At 39.1% G+C, this 21,363-nt stretch overlaps 1 pseudogene; it reads left to right on the top strand.

The window, feature by feature from the left end:
• The first annotated feature begins 11,225 nt into the window (after window positions 1-11,225).
• Window positions 11,226-14,924, top strand: LOC118837323 (annotated as a pseudogene).
• Window positions 14,925-21,363: the final 6,439 nt, after the last annotated feature.

A 21,363-nucleotide genomic window follows, 5' to 3' on the forward strand; every position in this document is an offset into this window, starting at 1 on the left:
TGCCCTGCCTTCCCCCTGCAAAAAAAAAAAAAAGTATCCTTCATTTTATACCCATTCGATATTCTACAAAGGACTTTTATATCTAACTTTTCTAAAATTCTATTCACCTCTTTAACTTCTTTCTTACTTTATGTTTAGATTTGGGGTATATAGGGTGTTCAGGAGCACTAGTACCTTTGGTATGAGGGTTTGCCAAACCCTTTTCAGGGCTCCTCATCCATCTTTGGAGTCTACCTGTCACCCAGCTCTTATCTGTGACTCCAAGAAGCTGTAGTATGCCCAGTGGCCACACCTGGGTAAACAGTCTCAGCAAACGGGGTGAGCCAGGCTGAGGGTAACTGACAGGGCTCAAACTCAGTGGTGAGTTGGGGATGTCTGTCCCAAGCATGTGAAGATTTCCCCCAGCAGAATGGGCAGATGATAACAGTTTGTTCCAATGGTCATGAAGGCAGCTAAAGCAGGCACTGTGGAGTGCTTAGAACTTGGTCAGACATCAAAGATGCCAAAGATGCATCTCAGGCCACCACCAGTCATTTTGACTTTGTATTCCCACTGGACTTTGATGACTTTGGAAAAGAGAGCGAGGCTGAAGACTTTGTGCAATTTTTGTCTCACTTAAATCCGATTCATGCACAAGCTAAGACATCACCCCACGTTGTCATTGGTCCTCTTCAGATTTAGCTAGCTCTGAAAGGGGAAAGTTGAGTCTCCCACTAGTATAGTTTTACTGTCTATTTCCTCCTATATTTCACTTAACTTTTCTTTTGAGAATTTGGATGCTATGCCATTTGATGCATGTATGTTTAGTATTGATGTTACTTCATTGTCTATGGTTCCTTTTAGCAAGATGTACTTTCCCTGCTTATCTCTTTTAATTAGGGCTATTTTTGCTTTTCTTTGTCTGAGATCATGATTGCTACCCCCTGCCTTTTTTTACTCCAGCTGAAGCATAATAGACTTACAAAGAGTTTTACAAAGAATAATTTTAACTCTCTGTATGTCTCTGTTTCAAGGGTATTTCTTGTAAACAATATACTGTTGGATTCTGGTTTCTAATCCAACCTGCTAGCCCCTTCCATTATATAGATGAATTCATTCCATTCACATTCATAGTTACGATTACTAACTGTGCATTCCTCCCTCCCTTATCCTATTTTTTTCTGTTAATCCCCCTTTCTCTCTCTCTTTTTATCCTATCCCTCCTCTAAAGTCTGTTTTGCTTCTGACCACTGCCTTCCTTTATCCTCCCTACTTTTTATCACCACCTTTCTCTTATTCCCTTTCCCTCCTGTTTCTCTGTTGGGTGACATAGATTTCTACACCCATTTGAATGTGTGTGCATGTATACACACATGCATGTATAAATACACACATATGTACATATATACATATATAAATATACATACATATACATACACACATACATGTGTGTGTGTGTGTATATATATATATATGTACATATATATACATATTCCCTATTTGAATCAATTTAGATGAGAGTGAGGTTCAAGCATTGCCCATTCCTCAACCATTTCCCCCTCCACTGTAGAGTCTTCCTTGGGTGCCTTTTTTGTGTGAGATAATTTTCCCCATTTTGTCTTTTTCTTCCCCCTTCTGCCAGTGCATCCATCTTTCTCACCCATCCATTTTTCTTACATCATTCCAACACAATCAAGTCATTCCCATGGTCTCTGTCCATGTAGAATCCTTTTCACTGCCCTAATAATGATAAAGTTTTTAGGAGTTACACCATCATCTTCCCATATGGGAACATAAACAGTTTAATTTTCTTGAGTCTCTTATGATTTCTCTTTTGTCTTTACCTTTTTATGTTTCTCAAGTCTTGTATTTGAAAGACAAATTCCTAGCATTGAGGATTGGGGAGAAAGGGCACTGTCCCAAGCTTCAAGCTTTTTTGCATTGCTATTTTCAGAGCTATTTCTGTGGGTCTGGAAGTTTTCAGTGCTTCCAAGGTGGTATGATTCAGGGAGAGGTGTGGTCACTACTCTCCTGATCCGGATTCTCTTCCTTACCCAATCCCTTGAAGCCTCAAGCAATACAGCTCCTCAGAGTCCCTGAGAGAAAGTGCTCCTTTCTGTTCTGGCACTGTGACCTGTTAGTGGGTGTACGAAATGAAGTTGCCAAATAATGTTCTTTCCTTTGCTCATTTCTAGCACAGGAGTCCTCAGTAATCTTTCTGACCAGTTGCCCACTCCCCTTACTGTCTCTGAATTGAGCACTCCTGAAATCACTGCTGCTATTGCCACCACCAAGTCCATCACTCCATTGAATCCACATGAGCTCTGGGCCACCCCCATATCATAGATGTCTCCTTCTGACCTCCTAATTTGTCTTGGGCTGGAAGAATGTCTCACCCTGACCTTTTATTGACTCTATCTCTCCAGAATTCAATTTGAGGCATTATTTTAAATTTGTTTGGAGTGGAATGTTGGGAGAGCTCAGCTGCAGTGTTTCTTCTACTCTGCCATCTTGGTTTTGCCCCTGGAAGTCCTAAATAACTTTCAAGAAGTAAATATAAGAGCTTAAATTTGAACACCATTTGATCCAACACTCTTTCTCCTTTCAGTCAATAAACATTTATTAAGTGTCTACCATGTGCCAGGCACTGTGTTCTGGGTGTACAAAGAAAGGCAAAAGACAGTTTCTGCCCAATCTAATGGAGAAGACAGCATACAAATAACTATGTACAAATAAACTATGTGCAAGATAAATAAGAAATAATAACTGCACCGCTCCTTTGAATAATTGTAATTCTTATTTGAGAGGGAACATGGCATAGCAATCAAAGACAAGGACTCAGCCTCAGGAAGACATATGCTCAAGTTCTACCTTTGACTCATACTATGAAAATGAGAGCAAGGTACTTAACCTCCATTGTCCTCAAAGAATTCTCTAAGACTGCCAGTTACAGAGCAAGAGCCAATTTGTATTGGTAGGGGGGAGGGATCTCACCAGGGAGCTCCTTATGGCAATTAAATTACAGGTCTAGACCAAAAAAAAATCTCATTTATGAGACTATGTAGTATTCCAGCATTTGATACAATCAACAGGAAGCCATGCGTAAACAGGAGTATCTCTGAAGGACTCCACCATTTAAGGGAAACTCCTCTTCCATGGATATCCTCCACAAAAGAGGACAACATTTGATAATGAAGAATGGTTGAGCACAGTCATCTTTGTTGGGTCTATCAGTCAATATCATATGATCTTAACATATGCATAGGAGGCATCTACTTGGAGGAGGACCTATGCAGAGCTTCATGTAAATGGTAGCCCAATCAGCTATTCTAAACCAACAGTCCTGAAAGTTAAGGATGTTCACTTCCAATTCTTTTCTCTTCTTTGCCATTCCAAAGTCATACTTTTTCATCCTCATTTTCATCCTACTCATTCATGTACACTCAACTGCCCATTAAGCTATGCCCTAGATTCTGTTTTTTACATCAATTAAAGACACGCAAAAGACAAAGCATTACTTATTTGTAAATGGAAAAGCTTCCTAGCTTCTCATATATGTTACCTAAGAATATGTAGTATTGATCAAAGGTGCTTTGAAGACTCTTCTGGTCTGTCAGGAATAGGCTAGCATGTAAAAAACATTAACGTAAAGTGTTAGAATAGCAAGGAAATTTTTGATATTTGAAGTCAGTGTGGGAAAGCCTCAAAAGTTTTTTATTGATGTTTTCCTTCTAGGTACCTGACTAAAAATAAAAGTCTCATAATTCTACTTTATACTTTGCCTTATTTTTGGTGACTTTTTCCTCTTGCTTTTATCACCTCTCTTCTCTCCTCTCCTTTTTCCTCTCTCTGTCTCTCTGTCTCTGTGTGTGCCTCTCTGTCTCTGTCTGTCTGTCTCTCTCTCTCTCTGTCTTTCTCTCTCTCTTTGTCTCTGTCTGTCTCTGTCTCTGTCTCTCTTTGTCTCTCTCTTTGTCTCTGTCTCTCTGTCTCTGTCTGTCTCTCTGTCTCTCTCTGTCTCTGTCTCTCTGTCTGTCTCTCTGTTTGTCTCTCTCTGTCTCTCTCTGTCTCTCTGTCTCTGTCTCTGTCTCTGTCTCTCCCTCTCTCTCCTCTCCTCTCCTCTCCTCTCCCATGGTTCTTCTTTCTTTTAAAACCCTTTTGGCTTCATTTAAAAAGAAATTTTATTAATGACTTTTGTTTTTACATGACATTCATATCTGGAAATCCTTTCCCTTCCTCTCCCAGTGAGCCTTCCTTTATAACTAAGAAACATTTTTAAGGAAAACTAACTGACATCATAAAGTTGCCTGAAAAAGGTATGCCACATCCCACATCCATAATCATTCACCTTTCTGAAGGAAGAGGGTAATTCATTTCTTTGGTGCTTCATCTCAAATCTCTTGTGTTTTCTCATCTTTGGCTTTCTCTAGTCCAGCCCCCATACTCTTCATAAACTAAAAAAGAAAATCAGGGATTTTTATGGTGCCTATTACATCCTTCCACCTTTCTCATTTGATTCTAGAATTTGTCCTCTCAGTAAACTAGAACCTTACATGGAAGGTATTTCATACAGTGCCTTGCATATAGTAGGCATTTAATAAATGTTTGTAAAATTGAATCATCTAATTTCTTTGGAAAAGTCCTGATAATTTACAGATGTTATGAATTTGTAATTCTTGAATGAGTGCCCATTTTATGCAAAACACCCTACTAGGAAGAAAGCAAAAAACACTGAATTAGTTCTAGTTAGACCACTTTCCAAATTTTTGCCACTGGCTCCTGCACTGTTCTCCCTACTTCTGGTCATTTCTCTAATTGATCAAGTGCACTTTAGAATCATAATCACCATAGTTAAGGTGCTACTCATGCACCAGGCTCCCTCCTCCCCTTCCCCTTTTCTCCTCTTTGCTCCCTAATCAGGACTTCCTATCCAAACAGGACCTCAAACCCATCATCCAAGCTGTTAATGAAAATGTCCAATAATATCTGTGGAATATAACTTAGCCAACAGCTCCCAAGGTTTATGATATACCATTGATAATACTTCTTTGAATACATCCTCCAACCATTTGTTCGCTTATAAAGCAGGCGCATTTGACCATATTTTCCTGGCTCATTAATGAGTGTTTCACGTGGAAGAAAAACAAAATCTTTGATAATGTAGACATATGTTAATGTTTCCCTTTGATCTACTAGACCTGTCACTCTATCCATGAATGGAGTTCTTTATAGTGCAGCATTCTCTACTTGACGTGCACAAATTGTTTTTTATGTTGTGTTTATCCTACAGATGCCCACAACTCTTCTCGATACTTTTGTTCAACCAATTATTTTCAAAGCAATTCACAGACATAGTTTATTGTGATAGTAATATAATAGTAAGGGCTCCAATAAGAAACTGAAAACATAAATTTATAGGTAGTATCTTCTGAATAAAGCCCAGCAAATAGACTAGTCATTAAATAATGCAAAGTCCCTTGACACCTGGTTGTGTCCCTTTAAATTACATTTAAGTAAAAAGAAAATATGGCAATCTGTGATGGTGAATATATTCAAAACAAAATATTGCACAAACATTTGGCTTGTAACTATGAGCTAAATGTTATGACATTTCCATGGAAGAATTAGTTATTTGAACATGTGTGGCATAAAATATGTCAAATCATTTATCTGAATGTTGTAGATTGCATATTAGTTATTACCAAAGGAAATACATGAGATATAAATGTGAAATACACACACAATATCCCGTAAATGTCATGTTATGCCCAAGGGTAGGCAGCAACTGAAAGATTTTTATCTGGAAGGGAAGAACAGAATCATGAAGAAGACAGAGCCAAAGAAAGTGATTCCAATTTCAATGAGCTATAGCATTTAGATGCATATTGGAATTTTGCTACTTAAAAGAATGCTTATTATAGATAAGCACGATTCACAAAGGGTTACAAACCCTTCAGGCCAATTGTGACAGGCCTGATGATGTCATTATTGGGTGATAGACTGAGAGCTGGAAGTTACCTTAGAAATATCTAGTTCGACTCTTTATTTTACAATCCTGAGAGGTTGTGACTTAATAGAGGTTAGACAGGCAGGAAGTGAAAGGAACAGGATTTGAATTCAAGATCAGGGACTCCATAGTTAGTTCTCTTTCTGCTGTACCTACTGCCTCTGAAAACTATCTCATTGGAAAGCTCTATTTGCCTATGAGGGAAATGCAATAAATCTCAAAAACCACCTTGCATGAGGCCTTCCCTCTTCCCTCTACCAACTACCGAATTACTTTGCCTTCAACTTGTAATTTATTTATCTGTGGTGTGTGAGATATGTATGCATATATGTATGTATATATATGTGTATATGTGTGTGTGTGTTCCCCATTAGAATGTAAGCTTCTTTAGAGTAAGAATTCTTTCTTCCTGTGGATGCACAGGACTTAATAAATACTTGATTGATGGAATACCAGCTTGTGTTATTTTTCAATATAAATTTTAACTTTCATTAAAAAAGCATAGGAGCTGAAATATATAAACAAAATCCTGTGGAGAAGAAAATAAAGAATAATATCCTCTTAACTGAAATCAAGAATTAAAAAGAAGAAATGGTAAATGATCACAAATATGTGTCTGAAACCTTTGCTATGAATCAGTAGTGAAACTTGTCTCAAAAGATGCGTATATTTACTTTATTGTAGTGGAATGCATGATCGTTTTGTTCTTATGGTCCTTTAAAAAATCTTCTATACTATTCTATAGCATAGATTTGTTGCTGATTTGTTTTTAATTACACAGTTGTAAATGAATGCATATGGGGGGGTGGAGTGTCCTCCTTTCTGTACTCTGCATTGCTTTGCAAAATTCTTCACTCTTCTGATAGACCATAATCTGTTCAGCCATCCCCTAATCCATGCGCACCTAGTTTGTTTTTAGTTTTTTGCCATTATGAATAGTCCTAGTAGGCTTGCTTTGGCGTAATTTATTTTCCCCTATCCATAGTCTCCTTCATGTATAATTGCAATAGGAAGACCACTGGCATCAAAAGGTATATGCATTTCTGTGACTCATTTCCTAATCCCATTTTCCTTTTCAAGAAGTTTGGACAAGTGTATCACTCTCCCAGCAGTGTAAAAATAGACCTGTTTTGTTTACTGTGGCCATGCTAATTTTATCATCTTTTATTATATTTGCCAATTTGATGAGTAGAATCACATAATTGTTGGATATTCATTTCTTTATTAAAAATTTTAATTTTTTCTGTTTTTGTAAAATTCTATTTCTTCTTTTGAGAATGTAAAGAGGGACATATACTCCCAGATCTCAAGTTATATGATAAAGTAATAATTATCAGAGATATCTACTACTATGTATAGCAGGAAAAACATAACTGGCATAGTTGAGACAAAAATGAGCTACTGTCCAATGTGTAATTTGTCTGTCTACTGTCTGTCCATAGACCTTTACCACTTATCGACTGGGGAATTATTAGCTTTCCACATAGTCATGATGTGGTGAGTTTAATAACTGGTATCATCAACCTACCAGTATGTTAGGAAAGTGCTGTCTTGGCTATTCTAGTCTAAGTGATGCAGTAGATGGAGCTCTCAGTCCTGGAGCCAAAAAGACCTGAATTCAAATCCAGTCTCAAACACTTACTAACTAACTGTGACTCTGGGCAAGTCACCTAAAAAAAACAAGCTTCGCTTTGCCTCAGTTTCCTCATCTGTAAAATGGAGATAACAGTACCTCCCCCGCTTCATGCCCCCATTGTTGTGAGGACCAAGTGAGATAATCATCGTAAAGCACTTAGTATGGTGTCTGTCTGGAGTGTAATTAGTGCTATATAAATGTGAGTTAATAATACCATATGTTAACAGCTGATACCCATGTCTTCTATAGTAGCTGTTTGGAATGGAGCAACGGGTTAATACTTTGCCATAACCCCCAGTTTCAGACAGAATAATAGTTTTCAGCAAAGAGATCTTTCAACGTTTCAGGTTGACTGTCTTAATAGGGTGGCTTTGTTTATTAATAGGATAGAACTCTCTTGATTCAAAATTGGGCTGGCCAGCACACCCCCATTAACAAGATTAAAAAGATTTCTATTATGGATAGGACAGGATCTCCTTGATGAAAAGCTAACTCTTTCCTTGAGAAAGTGAGACGCACCTCTAGTGACCTTTAGGTCTGGCAAAGCTTGAAATATAAAAGATGGTATTCCTTCCAGCTCTGGAGAGGAAGTGTTGAGCTGACTTGGATCCTAATATATATTACTTGACTAGAAGCAGTAAGCAGAGCTCAAAAAGACAAATTTTATAGAATCACCTCTGTTCACCTTCTTCTTAACCTGGCCAACAGGAAAGCAGAAGTAGGTTGTTTTTTTGGTTTGTTTTTTGGCTCTGCTTTGTACCTCTTTTTTTCTGGAGGATAGAGCAGTAATGAACACCATGGCTTCTGACCTTTTCTCTAGCCAGCAGTGGATAAAAGGATACTCTTTTGGAAGGCAGAAGAGTAACCAACAATCTTTTTTATTTCTGTTTTTTCTCGTTTTTTGTCTCACTATGCTAGGAGTTGGGATAGCTTTTGATTTTTATGTAATTTCTTTACTTTTCTCCTTATATTTTCCTTCCCAAATCCCATTTTATTAAAAATGGTATACCTTCACAATTGTGAAGACTATAACAATTCACTATTTATTATGAATAAAGATATTTAGATCTTTGATTCACTTGTAATTAATTAATTAATTGGTATTATCATGAAACTGAAGTTTTCCCAGTGATTTTTGTCAAATAATGAGTATTTTGCCAGTGTTTCATGATCTAGGTTTGTCAAATACTACACATCTGGCAATAACTTACCATCTAACATTTTCCACTAAGATTTTTTAAAAATTTTATCAGTACCAGATAATTTTGATAATTATCACCTTTATAATATAATTTAAAATCTGGTAGTTCTCTTCCACCTTCCTATTTTTATTTTTTCATAATTTTTCTCACATCAACAAGGAGGCCAAAAGGCCTTAGAAACCATCTCAGTCAGCAAGTACTTTATCTCCTCATTAAGGGAGAGAGGCAGTAGCCAAAAATAATATGAGTTTAGCATGCAAATTCATTTGGAAAAAAAATTTCAATAACAAGGGTCTGGCCAGTGAGAGCCCAGTTCTTATGAGCATTTGCAATATGCTTGGCCTGATGCAATTTTCCATGTGAACTTTGGATCATGGGCAAGTATTTATGACTTTTCCTTGTCTGCTTACTGTTATGATAAAGACAGGGTCTCTATATATTGGTTGCTGAGCCAGAATTTCCTATGTGTACAAAATATTCCCACAGGAGTAACTTTCTCTCTCTGCTTAGTCGCATTTGCACGGGGAGAAAGGCCTTGGGTCCTCCCCACCCAGACTAAAATGTGGCTCACGAGAATATGGCCTCATTCTTGCTTCTTTCCCTATTCTACTGATACCTTCCTGCCTAAGGTGCCGGAGTATGGAGACAGAACATACTAGACTGTGACTTTGTGAGATCTAAAAGGTCAGGAGAACTACTAGGAGTCCAGAATCTGGTAGCAGTTGAACACAATCAGCAGTAACCTTCATTCAGCATCTAGCCCAGCAGGAAATCAGACTTAGCACTGGAGACACTAGTTTCTTTTGAACAAAAGAAGGATTATGATCCCATAATTTGAAGTGAACTTGCTAAGGTGCATATTTTTAGTGTGAGTCCACTCTCTTCAGGGACTGAAGTGGGTAGAGGAGAAAGTGTGCCTCTGCTGTTGATAAAATGTTAGGTCACTTCTGTTCTTGCTATATCTTCTCAGTAACTATCCCTTTGTAAAAGTTAATTGCTGTGACTTAATTAATACTGAAGTGCTAACCAATGGCATTGATGATATTAACCTGTACTAGTTAGATGACATTGAAGAGATAACTGGTGATTGCTGTTGAAGGTAACACACCAAAGCGATAGCTCACACCAATGGCATTAGAAAGATACCCCAATTTCTCAGGCAATTCTCAGGACACTTATCGGTGTGTGTGAGTTAGAATAAAGATCCCACCTTTTATAAAGCTACACAGAGAGAAGGACTGGAAGGATTATAACAAAATTTCCTCAGAAACAATAAAAAAAAATTTACAGAAATCTTAGTGAGACCAGATCATCTCAAGAGAATTTAAAGTTGGAATTCTAAGGAGGACAAAAAACAGATAAACAATAAAGAGGCTATCAATATTTCTATGACAAATTATCTTTTCCATCAAATTCAACATAACATTTCTCAATATTCTGCATGAAGAAGCAGAAATGGTATTAAGAAAACCAAGTATACATAGAGAAAGTCCATGTTGGAGGTGAAAAAAAATTTTTTTGAAATGTTAGTAAAGGATCACTTCTTAAGATATCTGATAGAGGACACTGTATCTAGGATAGGGGACTATGTATCTAGGAAAAGGTACTCGGTATCTGGGAAATAAAGATTATTAATGCCAGAAAAAGATGTTAACAGGGACATCATTACCTACTGAACCATATACCTATTTTCTCATTTTTATAAAATAAAAGTATAATTTACATGCATATAAAAGACTTCACTGAGGAAAATGTGAGAAAGGAACAGTCACACTTTGCAAACAGTATTATAGAACAAGACACATTTATATAGTAACACAATTGACTGAAAATAAAACTCCATTGTATTTATGTATCCATAGTTTGTGGTATAATGGGTTGAGAACTAGAAAGGACCTTAAAGATCATTTGATCCAAACTTCTCTTTTACAGATAAGGGCATTTATTATTTGTCTTTGTATCCCCAGCAGATAGTATGGTACTTAATGAACAGTAGGTGTTTAACAAGTTTTTGGTTAAAATGACTTACTCAAAGTCACATAGGGAATAAGGAGGAGAGTCCATCAAGCTCTCCATCTCCCAGCTGTAGGCATGGTTACTAGCTGTCCCCAGGAATTCTCTCTGTCCTCAATTCTGCCTCCTGGCTTCCTCGGCTCCTTTCAAGTCCCAGATAAAATCCTATTCTCTGTAGGAAGTCTTTCCTCTGTCTCCCTTAATTCTCATGCTTCCCTCTCCTAATTACCAAGTCATGGCATCATCTTACTGATGCCATGGTCCTCTTCAAGAATGAAGGACAGGATCCACTTGGGCCTGAGCTGAAAAACCATAACTCAGGAGACCTGCTCCCCTGGCCTCCCCATCCTGGCCACCCTTCTCCAACCTGCCCATAGGGACAGAGATTGGCATGTCATCTCAGAAGGACAGCTTCCCTTGAGGGGATTTGAAAAAGGAGGCACATCCGGAAAAAGCTCCCCAGCAGCCTATTGAACATGATAATTTATTTGATATTTCTATTGAGGAAGGGTCCCACAAAAGAAAAAGTAGCCAAGAACAAGCTGCTAAAAATAAAAGGCCAAAAGCAGAAAAAAAGAGCCCAGCAAACCTGAAGCAGAGCAGTATGGGATACTCAACATTGAGGCTATAAGTGAAAGAGTGCAGCTCCTGGGCTGTGTGAAAGAGATAAATAATCTGCGGTTTACGATCAGTCTGCCTAATGGCCTCTGGGGATATATGCAAAGGATCAATATCTGTGATGCCTATACCAAGAAACTGAATGAGCAGGTGGCTTGGGAGAAGTCCTTGGAGGACCTGGCTCCCTTGTCCAAGGTATTGCAGCCAGGGATGCTGGTACACTGTGCTATGAGCTGCCTCAAGCCCACATCAAAGAAGAAGAGCACCAAGCTGTCCCTGAACCCCAAGGATGTCAACAAAGTGTTCAGCCCTGGGTTCCTTAAGTCAGGAAGCTGCTCACAGGCATGGTGCACAGCCTGGAAGACCATGGTTACCTGGTGGATATTGGTGTGGGAGGGACCAAAGCCTTCCCGCCTTGGCAGAAACATCAGGAATACATCAAATGGAAGAACAAAGGTACCAAGCTACATGTAGGCCAGTATCTCAATGGCCTCATTAAGGAAGTAAAAAGCAATGGGGAGAGTGTCCATCTGTCCACTATACAGTCAGAGGTTTCTGCGGCCATTGCTATGGAGCAGCAAGCCTGGACACTGGATAACCTATTACTAGGGCTGGTGGTTACAGTTCAGGTGCAGAAGGTTACCCCTCCTGGTCTCACCCTGAGCTTCCTCTCTTCCTTCTCTGGACCAGTTGACTTTATGCACTTGGATTCTAAAAAGATAAGACATTACTTCCAAACCCAAATGGTGAAGGCCTATGTCTTCTCAGTTCATCCACATACCAAGTTTGTCTGACTGACATTACACTCTTCCTTCCTGCAAGTGGCCACCCCATCACTTGTCTCTGCCACCATCTCATTAGAGCCGTGTTGAATGGTGTACCTGTCCAGGGTTCCTTTAGAAAGGCTAGTAGTGCCACTATTAGGCTGAAGGACGGGTCTCTGGCCTATGCCAGAATCATGCACCTCTCAGACTGAGAAGTCTTCCAAGCCAGAGAAGTTAAAGCCTGGAAATATGCACAAGTGTTGGGTTATTGATTTCAGCCCAATGGATGATCTGGCGTTGTTGTCTCTGAAAATGAGCATCATCGAAGCTCCGTACCTGAAATATTATGACCTCCACCCAGGCAGATGGGCAGGGGCAAAGTGTTCACACTAAGCTCCTATGGGATGGTTGAGAAGATGACCAAGAAAATCCAAGGCCTTGTGCCTACCTTGCACTTGGCTGATGTCCAGATCCAGCGTCCTGAGAAGTATCATGTCAAAGATGAGGTGAAGTGCTGGGTTCTGATGTGGGACCCTGTAATGGCAAGCAAAGTGGGGCTTTTTGCTGTTTTTTTCTTTTGGAGTGCTTCTCAGCACTAAGACAATCAAGTGTCTTTGAGCCTTGCCTTTGTTTGAATCAAGAGTCTTTGATGACCTGCTTGAGTCACAAGAAAGCTTAAGAAGTGTAGATATACTCTGAGGTTAGCATTTTGCTTTAGGGGCTCACTCATTGGAAGAGTGTTCATGTGATTTGTCCAGACAAGACTCTGGGTAGCTTTTAAGGAGCACCCCCAGCTTTGAAAACCCAGATGGTAGTGCTTTTCTCTTTGATAATTATGTATGTATTGTTATGGACAGACAGAAGCTTTGTCTGCTGATTTGTGTTATTTGCTCTGTTTATATAATTTCTGCTTGCAATTTCTGTTTATATGTTCTCTGAAGTTCAGGGTGCTGCCTTTTTTCCCTGAACAAAGTGATGTTTAATTAAAGTGAGATTGTAAACCTCTTTAAGTTGCTTTCCTTAGAAGAGCAGATCAAAGAACCTGTGCGAGCAGCGTTCCTGTGTGCTGGTGTTATTGGCCTTATACCTCCACAGCAGCTGCAAGCAGCATTGTTACAGACTCCAAGAACAAGAAACTGCTAATGACCTTGAAAAAGACCCTGGTAGAATCTAGCTTCCCAGCTCTCACAAGCCACAAGGAAGCGAAGCCTGAGCTACAGACATGTGGGTTCAGCAGCAGCATCAAGAACTTCAGTTGTATTGTCAAGTTCTACGATGATGTGAGGGAACTGGTACCGCAGAAGGAGCTGGGTGCCCAGCCCATCTCAGCCTCAGAGGAAGTCTTCTCTGTGGGACATGTAGTGAAAATCAAAGTGTAAAGTGAGCCAGAGGTCACACTGAAAAGCGAACTGGAGCAGGAGAAGGTGCTCTTGTCCTTCAGGGCTATCCAATGACAAAGAGTCAGAAGAAAGCTATAATCAAGATCAGGTAGCTAGTAGATGTGAAGGTAAAGAAGACTGAGAAGGGACTGGAGGTGTCCACTCTACCCAACAACATCCATGCCTTGCTTCCTACAACGCACCTGTCAGACAATGACACCAACAGTCAGTTGCTCTTGTTGCTTCTGTGTTTGAGCCACAATAATGGCCGTATTGTCCTGTGGAGGTAACCTGTCCTTATTTCTGCTGTGGAGAGTGGCCAAGATCCCAAGGTCTTTTCTGAATTCCAGCCGGGGATGTTACTTACTGGTTTTGTGAAAAGTATCAAGGTTAATGGCATCTTTGTCCAGTTCCCATTGGCCTTCAGTGGATTGGCTCCTAAATCGGCCTTGAGTGACAAGTTTATGACCACAATCAGTGACCACTTTGTGGAGGGACAGACAGTGGTTACAAAGGTGAACAATGTGTACGAGGAGAAACAGCAGATGCTGCTATCCCTGTGCCTGTCAGATGTCAGCCAGGAGGACATGGCTGTTAGCTCCCTCACTCTCCTAAGCCAGTGCTTGGAGGAGCTGCAAGGTATTAGAAGCCTCATGCACAGCTGAGACTCTGTGTTGACTCAAACACTGGCTGAGATGACACCAGGACTGCTTGCGGATTTGGTGGTGCAAGATATGTCAAGTGATGGCTCTCTGATGTTCCGTAGTGGCTCAGTGCCTGGCCTGGTGTTGGGGGCCAGCAGATATCACCAGGGAGGGAAAGTGGTGGATCCTGGAAAAAAAAACAAAAGCTGTCACCCTTCATGTTGTTACGCTGAAGTCAGAGGTTCATGTTTCCCTTCGTCAGGAACTGGTGAACAGAAAAGTCAAACGGCTGAAGAAAGACACTGAGCACCAAGTAGTTAGAGAGCACTTGGAAAAGACATTCGCCATGGCCTCCTTGGTGGAGACTGGCCAGCTAGTGGCTTTCCTGGAGATGTCTCACCTCAACAACACCTTCCATTTTAAATCTGAGAAACTGTGATATTGGCTTCTTCCTAGCCACTGAGAGTTCAGTCAAGAAGAAGACCCCAGTTCTGCCCTCAGTAGCTCCTGAGCCTCTGGGGAAGAGCTAGGAGTGGTGGGCAAGCTGCCTATTGGGGAGATGGCCGCTGGGATTGTGAAGTCTGTCAAGGTCACAGCCCTCCTTCTCTCAAATCAAAGTGAACTGCAAATCATGTCAATGCAAATATTCACCCTGATGCCCCATTTTCTGGATGGATTCAATTAACAGCAGGTTTTTATTTTTACTTGTGATTTCTTGTCTCAACTTGGAGTATTATTTGTAAGACTGGCCTACTCTCTCCTCTCCTCCCTCCCCTTGCTTATTCAATATTTATAATGTTCATAAGGAGTTCTTCTCAATTCTTCCTTCATTTACTTAGGTTGTTATTTTAATATTAAGTATATAGATGTTCTTTTTTTCTTCATAGAATGATCTCTTTTCCCAAACCTTCCAAGTCAATTTGTGACCTTCCATTGTCAATCAATATTACCTCGCATTTGTTAATTGAGTCAAACCTTTTTACCTTACTGTACCTCTCTGATGGTTTCAATGGGAAAACCATTCCAACTTTTGGCCGTTTCTGAAGTCTGATCCCTCATGCCTTAAAGATAACTGATGATATCTTTAGGCTGTCATCGTTTTATTAGTCCTAAGACACATGGAGGTCTGAATGTCTCTTGAATGCATCCTCTCCTCCCCCAGTTCCTTGAGACCACCACAGATTATAATTAATATCCAGAACCCAGATCACCAAGATGAGGCAAAGATACTTTATAGGGGTGGGGACCCTGCAGCCTCAAGGCCACATGTGGCCCTCTAGGTCCTCAAGTGCGGCCCTTTGACTGAATCCAAACTTCACAAATCCCCTTAATAAAAGGATTTGTTCCGTAAAACTAGGACTCAGTCAAAAAGTCACACCCAAGTCTAGATTGCAGACTATTGCTCACACTGTGTAACATTCATAATAAATCTCCTTCCCAGTCAGAGCTTCTTACTTATGAAAATTTCAGGTAATAACACCTCCAATGTGGTTTCAATAAATCTATGTAACATTTGACATGAAATATTCCTGATAATTCAGAGCTATAAGACTGGAATTACCTGAACATCTGACATTCACAGTTGATTTGCTTATCAAATATAAAATTGCCTCTTGTAGACTCTTCAAAGTTCTCAGGGAGCTTTGTTCCTGGATTAATTTGCATATCAAAATTTTGAGTCAATTTTTTCTTCTTCTTTTAATTCCTTGTAAATTTAGTGGGGAATAAAAAATATAGCTGTTAATATTTGAATAATATTTCTAGTTTAGCTGGGCAGAAAATTTGGGGGTGAAGTTCAATTTCCCTTGACTTTCTGGAAGTCATGTTCCAATATTTTTTGTGTAAGAGTTTTGTAATAATACTGCACAATTCAAATTGGACACTTTTGATGAGTGTTTTTTGTTTTGTTTTGTTTTCTTAACTGCTTGTAACATTTTCTCTTTATTAACGAAGCTCTGGAGTTTGATGAAGATATATCTAGGTTAGTTGAATCTGACATTTCCGAGACCAACCAATGAAATCTACGGTCTTTGGTATGTCCTTTGATCTTACCATTTCTGAGAAATTTTTCTGAGCAAATTCATCAAAGTATAGATTCTTCCTTTAAAATTGCTTGTAATCTAATAACTTTTATATTGTTCCAAGTGCTTTGATTATTCTCAGGGGTGTGTAGGCAAATGTTTAATAACTGGATCTTCAGGAGAGAGTGAAGCAACACAGTTAAATTTAATCCCCATTATTAATGTTTTCTTTATCACTTTCTTAAGTCTACAGAATCGACGAAACAATAAATTAATCCCAGATTTGTACCATTTACTGATTGCCAAGATATAAATACTGACATTAAAAATTTAACTGTCTCTCCAGAGCCAGTATAAGCTGACTCCATCACACCCTTATTTATTTCTTCTCTTTGCCTCCTTCTCTCTTTTCCTCCCTCCTTCCCTTTCTTTCTTGCTCCCTCCCTCCCTTTTCCCCTTCCTTTCTTTTTCTTTCCTTCTTTCCTTGTTATTGCTCACAATTGTCATGTCTTTTTCCAGTTGAGTTTTACTTTGAACTTGTTTTGCTACATGTATTTCCACTTCTATTGCTCTGCCTTCCAGCCTGAGAACTCCATTTTTCATTGATTCCACTCCCTTCTAAAACTTTTCCAACACTTTTCCTCATGGTGTTGACTTTTGTTATCAGTCTTGTTCCATGTTTACTAAAGACAGATCTCTCATATCGACTGCCAAATCATTCTTTACTGACATGAGATCTTTCTTCATTTCCTTTAAAAATGCTTATAACCCAATTAGATGTTTCTTGTGCCAAGTCCAAGGCCAGTGGGAAGTTTAGTTGTTACTTTTTTCCTTCCTTGCTTTTTTCTTTGGAATTTTAAATCTATAATAATTATCATGTTGGAGTTTTTATTTTTGTTATTCCACTGGATGGTGTCTGAAATGTCAGATCCAAGTAACTGAGATATATTGTCTCTAAACTCCAGAGCTCACTGATAAAAAGAAAAATGTTACAAACATTTAAAAAAATAAAAAAGGATGACTTATCAAAGTACCAATTTGAATTATACAGTCTTCATTGTTACACAACCTTTGTTAGAAAACACAGAAAAAGTTTGAGTATGACTTATTGAAAATCAAGGGAAATCAGACCATGCCAGAATTTTCTACCCAGCTAATCTAGGAATATTATTCATTTTTTCTTGTCCTTTCCTTTTCATTCACAGAATTACAGAATTATAAATTTAAAGCAAAAAGATCTTAAAGGTCTTTGAATCCAGCTCCTCTACTTCACAGAGGAGGAAACTTCTATATAGATAGTTCAAATGGTTTACCCAGGTGCCCACAGCTAGTAAACGTAAGAGGCAAGACTTCAAAATTCCTGTCTTCTGGTCCAGTGTGGTTCAGAGGACTAGACTTAGAGGCAGAGGACCTGGGTTAAAATTTTTGCTTTGCTGTATAAAATATGTAGGCCTTTTGGACAAGTCACTCAAACTCTTTAAGACTAAGTTTTGCTATTTTTTGAGATTCTTTTCTTCCCTTTTCCTTTTTAAAATTTTATTTCCAGAGGAGAAGGTAATCTGTTAGATGGACTCTTCTACAATCTCACATTCCACCTTCTTTCAGCTAGTGCCGCTTTTCAGTCTAAAATCCATGAGAAGTGAGTGATCTCTGAGTTATGGATTGTCATAAAAAGCAAAGTCAGAATAAATTAAAAAACAAAGTCTCCCCCCCCCCTCTCTCACACACACACACACAGACACACACACACACACACACACACACACACACACACACGAGCAGGCAAGACCTATGTAGCCTCTTGTGAGTCATAAAGATATTGGTTAAATGAAATAGTTTCAGGATGAAAAAGAATTCTTTGTCTTTCACAACCACAGAATAAATATGGATTATTCAGTTAACTTGGGTCAGGTAAGTGGTGCAGTGGATAGAGTACTAGATCTGGAGTCAGGAAGGCTTATCCTTCTGAGCTCAAATCTGGCCTCAGACACTTACTAGTTGTGTGGCCCTGGGCAAGTCATTAAACTCTGTTTGCCTCCATTTCTTCATCCATAAAATGAGTTGGAGAAGGAAATGGCAAATCACTCTAGTATCTTTGTCAAGAAAACCCCAAATGGGGTCACAAAGAGTCAGAAATGACTGACAAAAAGACAACAACAATATTTAAGTTGACCTAGGAAAAGGAAAGATGGAGTAATTTATAGACAAAATATGTACATGTATATATGTATTATATAAATACCTATATTATATATACATGAATATATATGTATATGCTTCAGAATATGATAATGTTCTTTTAAATAATCACATTATATTTTGGTACTTTATCAAATAAGCAAATACTGAGAATTGATCCCTCTTTACATCGGTGATAGGACTAACAATTACCACCTAGATTAACTATGTTATAGAGGGTTTTCATGTCCTTCCCCCACCGCAGAAATTTGCAGCATATCAAACCTTTGTAATCATGGCCTTCATCATCACAAAGTTCAAATGATCCATAAAATATTTTGTCCTGTTTCACATACCATGAAAATAATCTGATTTATTTTCAGTTTTCTGTATTCCCATGAAATATTCTCCCATGTTTGAATTGCATACTTAAAAATATTTGAATTGAGGTCTTACTTTTTAATATTACACATGGAGCTATTTTTCCTTGCTCTGATTAAACCTGCTGTCCATGCCTGGGTGCTTGTAGCCACCTTCCCTACACAAGCCAGTGATGCTGAAAGCCACGATTTGATTTACAAGAAGCTGTGGGTGTTTTTTGTTCAGGGAAGGAACAGGAGTATTTCTGGCAGGGGGGAGGGGGTTGATTTTAATATGCATTGACAAAGTGTGTGATTAGGCCTCCTTTAAGCTATGTGGGTAGAGTTTACTTTTTTTAATGTTAAAAAAAAAGTGGTGGTGTGAAGTGTTAAGGAAAATGTACAGATGAAATGTGCTCTAGACTAAATAACACCCACCTCAAACTTTAATAGCAGATTACTACTTCAATGGTTCCTCATACCTACAATCTTCTTAGCCCTACTAAATTCTTTCCAATCTGGTTCCAGGCAAGCTATCCAACCTCATCTCTTATTAGTCCTCCCCCTATGCACCTTCTGCTCCCATAAGACCAGGATAGCACGCTCATTCCCATTTCTGAGGTGTTTGTTCATGCTGTTCCTCACCAACAGAATGTTCTGTAACTTCCAGTCCATAAATCCAAAGGTCCTGATCATGTCCTACCTCCTCCATTAGGCCTTTCTTAGATAATTATTTCTGCCCACGGTGTTCTCTCTTTTCCTTGAAATTTTATGATACTTTCAAAGTGTCATGGCTTACTGGCTTTGGAGTCAGTAGAGCCCCAGATTTGAAGCCTGCCTGTGATGTTATGAGCTATGTGCTATTATCATTACTATAGTATTTATTCTTTGTATGTACTCAGTCTGATACCTAATCACTTAATGCCTTATCTAGCTTTCAGAGACTCAGCGGATTGAGCTCACTGGAACTGAGTCATTCTTTTCTCCCTGTCTTGTACTATCCAAATGCCAAGTCCTTTCAGTGCAGGACTACCACATGGTCACAAGTATCCAAGAAAGTTGCCATCTCCCCAAAGCTCAAGGAATGAGTCATTCTGTTCTTAGACTTTCCATGGGATCTCTGGGTACATAGGGCAGCTAGGTGGCATAGGACCAGATTCAGTCCTACAACCATGACTCTGAGAACATCTTCTCACATCTGTCACCTTATTAACAAGCTTTTACCCCAAATCACCAGGTACAAGTTTCCTTATTTACATGTTTATTTACTTATTTACATCTAGGGCCCTCAACAGAGTAAAATAGGAACTCAGTGTACAATATGAATATTAGTTGTGGTACAGAAAAATTATTCCTACTCACAAAAAGGAACCCCAAAAATGAGGAATCACAATGTATATTAACAGAACTAACAGGACTGATAGAATCCAGTGATTTAAGTTATAACTATAGTTACAATTGACTGGGATGCTAATGTTTAAGCCTCATTACAATATCAAGCAGTTTGGCAAGACTACTAATCAGGAATCTTATTTTTCACCTTGGCTTGGCACTGTCCTATCAAACAGCATAACTAGAGCCATTCTTTCTGGTAGCCAGTTTCTCTGGTGCAGAAGTTTCCTTTGTCCCTAGCTAGCTCCGATTGTTTCCCCATCTGCCACCAATTGCTCTGGTCAACAAAGAAGCTGCAGCACTCAAAACTTTACAGGCCTTCTCATCTTGCAACATCATCTATTCAAGAAAGAAAAGTCAAAGAGGCAAGGGCTGCCAAGGGAGTAGGTGCAAATCTGCCTACTTATGAGTCCCCAGCACTAGCTGGGGGAATAGTCATGATATTGGGTACCACATCTTGTGATCTAGGGAGTTATAGCAAAGAAATCCAAGCTAGAAGCTATTTATTCTTTTAATAGATGTAGCACCCTGACTACCTTTCAGGACTATGGGACCACTCAGGTTTTTCCATGTTATTCTCAAAATCCAAGTCCTTTCAGTATGGGATCACCACATGGTCATAAGTATCCAAGAAGCTTGCCACACACCCTGCCCCACCGCAGAACTCAATCAATGAGTCACTATGTTCTTAAAGTTTCCAAGGGATCTATAGGTACAAAGGGCAGCTAGGTGCTGCAGTAGATAGAGTGTTGGACCTGGGGGCAGGAAGACTCATCTTCCTAAGTTCATGTCTGGCTTCAGACACTTATTAACTATATGACTCTGGGAAAGCCACTTAACCATGTTTCCCTCTGTTTCCTCATCTGTAAAATGAGCTGGTGAAGGAAATGACAAATCACTCCAGTATCTCTGCCAAGAAAACCCCCAACGAGCACAGGAAGATTCTGACATGACTGAAAGCAAGGAGTACATGATCCTTGGAATGGCTACTGTAGGTTCATTCCCCTCAATATACTTATAGTGTTACTTAACTCTTTTATCACTTTTGGAACAGTAAAATTGACAAGAGAAGATCTAAAACATTTCTAAAAAAACTCATATAAGGTTAATGAACTACATGATTCATCACCCCCAGGAAGTATAAAAAGATGAACATTTCCTTGACAAAGGAGGA

This window comes from Trichosurus vulpecula, chromosome 2 (genome assembly GCF_011100635.1).
Source record: "Trichosurus vulpecula isolate mTriVul1 chromosome 2, mTriVul1.pri, whole genome shotgun sequence".
NCBI lineage: Eukaryota > Metazoa > Chordata > Mammalia > Diprotodontia > Phalangeridae > Trichosurus > Trichosurus vulpecula.